Below are 4,622 nucleotides of genomic sequence, written 5' to 3'. Positions count from 1 at the left end.
CTTGTGGCTTCCTGTCTACCTCTCCCGAGCTCCTCCACATTTTCCCAAGGTAGCCTGAAGCCACTTCCAATGCAGCATGTGTGGTGGTGCTGAGCCACCGAGTGGTGGATGTGGACATTCACAGAAGATCCCAAAGTCAGCACACAGGTGCACTGGGACCCTGGAGAGGACGCCCTTGCAATGATAGGCCTTCCCAGGGTAAGGGGCAGGAGAGTAAGGCCCAGGCAATCTCAAACTCAGTGAGCAACAGGAGGCCAGGGGATGGCAGGACCCATGGAAGGATGATTCTGACAAAGAAACTTAATTCACCCTGCCTCTAGTAGTATCACCTAGGACTCTCACTCTGCAACCACAACTGATTTGAGGGGACTTGCTTCACTCACGGACACACTGAATCCCAAGCCCCCATTCTCAGCAGGCCACTTGCTACATGCATGGCCCAAATTCAGACTCCGCAGCCAGCTTGCATGAGACTGAGCATCCCCATTTGGGAAAGGACAGTGTCCCAGCTAGTACAGGGCTGTCCCTTCATGGCCCACCTCCAGACCCCTTCACCACATGTGTTTCTGTCATGGAAGAATCTTCTCTCCTGGGGTAGTCCTTCAGGGGATCATCCCACTCGTCTTTGCTGATAATCTGCTGGCAACACTTTGCTGCTGAGCAAGCTCAGCCCTGGGCTGACCAGGATCCAAACCCTCACACGAGCAGCCAAGAACTCCAACAACGATCATCAACTGTATCAGGACCAAAACAATACCACCTCAGCAATCCTGTCTGATTCTGGGCAGTTGCGGCCTGACAATCCGTTGAGAAAGTTAAGGCTCCTGGTGTCCAGCCTGCAGCTGTGCTCCCTGTTCAAAGTCCCAGAACCAATGGACTGGAGTGGAACGATGTCCCCTATTCCCTGCAGGAAGAGAGGGGAGATGGGTGTGGATCCCATAGGTGGATCATCCACACCCCTGCACACCCACAATCATCATTCCAGGATTCACGTTTTACCAGTGATGTCAAGGTAATACTCCTTAATGATCACTCTTTTCAAGAAATAGGGGTGGTCCCGAAAGGAAAAGATCAGCTTGCTGCATGACCGTGGATGCTCACACCTGTACCTGCTAGGATAGGGAGGAGGGAAAAGGTGCAAGCTTCTAGGGTCCTCAGCTTGCCTCCCAGGCAGGCATTAACAGCTTCCACGAAGCCTCTCCAAACTCTCACAGTATAGGAACATGGATAACATGATCCTTCCACACCCCACAAGTCCCATACCCACCTGTCCTCAGTCTCCCTCACTGACATTCAAGTCGATCATGTAGCTGAGAAAGTCTTTATCTTGGTCGCTGATCATGACAGAAGCTTGAGGGTGGTTCATAATCTTCCTGAGGTCAAGGAGCCATTTATGCCACATGCTGGGCCAAGAAGAGCCAGGAGCATCAGCCCTAGTCTGGGGTGGAAGAAGGACACGGGAACAGGCATCTTCAAGGATGCTGGGCACTTCTGCTTACCCAGCCACTACTGATGAGCTCAGGCCCTGCCATACCATCAGACAAGCTCATGGCTCTGTGTTCCTGGTGGTGTTCTTCATCTGAGGTGGTCTGCATTCCTCAGGCAGGGGCTGTTTCTGATAGCTATTATTTCCCAGACCTGTGTATGCTGGGTAGTGGCATGTCACTGCTTACATGGTAGGACTTACAGTCATTACAAACCATCTCTGAAAGCAAAGGGTTGGTGTTGGCTAGTGTATGTCTACATATGTTGTTGTGTGTGTGTGTGTGTGTGTGTGTGTGTTACTCCCAGATCTCAGTTATTTTCGGAATCATTCACAACAATAACTGTCAGCTAAGGCTGCCCTGGTGTACTGTCTCTGGTCTTTCTGACTTAGAGGCTGTTCCTCCTCAGATCAGGCCTGAAGTAGACACACAAAGTCAAGGCTGCGCACTTACAGGTGTGGCCCTGCCCAGACCCTACTCAGCTGTGCCTTTGGAGCCTGCCAATTGCCCAGTACCACACTTCCTTCAGGGTCCACCAGCACCCATCTTGCCCCTCCTCCTGCTCCTGCCTCTGCACCTCCCCTCCTCCTGAGCAGCGGACCACAGGGAGTAGCAGAAAGGATACCACGTTGGCCCAGAAGCCAGGGATGCCTGGATGATGGCACTCTTCTGAGCCAAGTCACGCTTCCTCCTCTCATGGCTCTTGCACGTGAACCAAACGTAGGCCCTGCAGGTTTTCTCAGGCTCAGAGCTCAGATCCCCTTGCAGGGTCGCCAGTGCCTGCAGCACATCTAGTGCCGGAAGCTCACTCGGGCCTCCAGGCCTTTCCTGGCACTGCTCCTCCACCGTCTTCTCCTGCAGCTCCAGGGAGAACCCCTGTTGCTGTTACTCATCCGGCACAACCTCCACATCCTCAAAGTTGCCTCTGCAAGCAGCTGGAAACCCATCTGATCCCTGCCACGACTCCGTCCACCTGGGCCTCACCGTCCTCTCCTGCCTCCACTCTGAAGAGGGTGGCATCTTCACCTGGTGTGACCACTGGTGGCTGCAACGTCCCAGCCATGCACAGCATCACCAGGACAGGCCATGGGGCCCCATTCCCCTGAGCACCAGGCTCACACTAAGGAGGTCTGGGGTCCCAGGACGCTCCCACATTCCTCTGACCACTCTCACACTCCTTTGGCTCTGGCCATGACCCCAGCCTGGGTCAGATGCTAAGGGACAGGACATAATAGCATCACAGCAAGTGGTGAGCAATGGTGGCCCAGGGTGCAGTAATCCTGTGGGGCCCACTAGCGTTTTTGTGTGGGGTGTGGGGCATGGTTCAGAGGCTATGGCTCGTGTGTGTGAGGGTTGGCCTGAACTATAGAAACGGATGGTGGCAGCCCAGGACAGGGTGAATGGGCCCTGGGACATCAGGCATACAGGCGGGGCTCTAGGCTGTGAGCCACACACAGGCAGCTGACCCAGATCTAGATCAATGGCCTAGAGGGGGGTGGACAGCACACGATGGACACACCCCTAGACCGGAAGGCATCTTCCGTGGTTCCTGGGATCTGCTCCACTGCGTGGCCAGACTCTGCTCCAGAGAGCTAGCAGGTTTTGCATCTGCCGCTACCTCAGGCGCTGTCATTGGTCTGGTTCTGGAAATTCCAACCACGGATTCCTGATCCACAATCCAAACAGCACACTCCTGTGTCCCACAGGACCTTCAATAACTGGAGCTCTCCCTGAGTATCCAAAGGATATACAGGGGTGCCAAGTGGCTGAACACTTTTCTCTATAGGACAGATAGACTGTTGCTGGCCAGATGCTAGGGGAGTAGGGAAAAAGCCCACCGTTTGCCACGTTGATCTCTTGTTCAGGGACACCAGGACCTTAGGGTATAGAGCTCTCTGTCTCTTTGTCTCTGCTTTGGCATAGCACTGTTTGGAGCAATCCTTCCTTGTGTGTACCAGGGCTGGTGTCTGTGTGTCTCCTTCTCTTTAAGTGGTGCTGTTGCCGTTTGCCACTCTATGGACACCAGCACTTATAGGAGAAGCTTATCCTTGGAGTGAAGGCAAGCCCTTCTCCTCCTGAGTGAGTTGCACCAATGGGAGATCAGATATTTTTAGTCCACAGGTTTGGAGAGTGCTTTCTCAATCTTGAAAGCCAACAGTGGGCAGTCACTGCTGAACCGCAGAAGGGGTCGGGTAACCCTCCCTCCCTCACTGGACAGACATGAACCTGCACAGGCCTGAGGTGGCTTGGCCACATTTTTCACAGAGGGAAAAATGGGGCATGCTCTGCTGGCATGAGGAAGCTCCCTGAACCTTGTTCAAATTCCTGCCAGTGAGTCGCTAAGGACAATTCCTTTAAGCTCCGTGACTCACTGGTGCAGGAGACATGTACGTCTGCCCATTTACCCTATGGAGGCCCTTTCAAGTGTTCTGTTCTCCATCTGAGAACATGTACCAGCCTGCCAAGTTACCCAATCCTGTGGGGCTGGGAGCAGCAACAGGAGCAATCTAAGCCATCCATCCTATAGTCCTGCCCCCTATATATGCTTTCTGCAAAGAGTACAAAGAGTGATGTTTCAGACTGGAAGACTATGCAGGTAGCAAGTGCCTATGCTGCCGTGCTTGTCCATTTCTGAAACCTCACATAAATGGCAAGTGTTGCTCATGCTCATGGTACAGTCAGGCAAAGAATGCCCAGTGTTTGAGATGGATGGAAAGGCCTTTGTAGCTGCATGTCCAAGGGGCTGTGGGGTCACCCACCGTGGCTTCTGTGTCTAGGATTGTAGCCTCTTCTCTGTCTTGGATCCTCTGCACTCTCACTGGTGGCCCCAGTCAATTTCTTCCTGCCTCTCCTTTCTGCCAGGCTTCCTGGGTGCACCACTGTGATTCCACTTAGAAACTGCTCACTCAGTGAGATAACAGGCATTGGTACCCGGCTCCAGTGCTTCTCATGGCCTGAGTATGTACCTTTCCCTAAGGCTTTCATTTTTCGCTATCCGACTTCCATCACCTGGCTCGGTCAGTTCCAACACTTCATATTCACAAGTGTACTGTCAGGTGATTTTGGCTCACATATTCACACACATGTGTGTGTACACACTAATATCCCTGACAGGAAACTTGCAGATATGCAGAAGTA

General features: G+C 53.1%; 1 pseudogene; it reads right to left on the bottom strand.

The window, feature by feature from the left end:
• Nucleotides 1–539: 539 nt before the first annotated feature.
• On the bottom strand, nucleotides 540–2,547 carry LOC108635381 (annotated as a pseudogene).
• Nucleotides 2,548–4,622: the final 2,075 nt, after the last annotated feature.

The sequence above is a fragment of the Capra hircus genome, unplaced genomic scaffold, assembly GCF_001704415.2.
Source record: "Capra hircus breed San Clemente unplaced genomic scaffold, ASM170441v1, whole genome shotgun sequence".
In the NCBI taxonomy this organism is placed as follows: Eukaryota; Metazoa; Chordata; class Mammalia; order Artiodactyla; family Bovidae; genus Capra; species Capra hircus.
The sequence above is the reverse complement of the archived record's forward strand: the minus strand, read 5'-3'. Positions and strand labels throughout refer to the sequence as shown.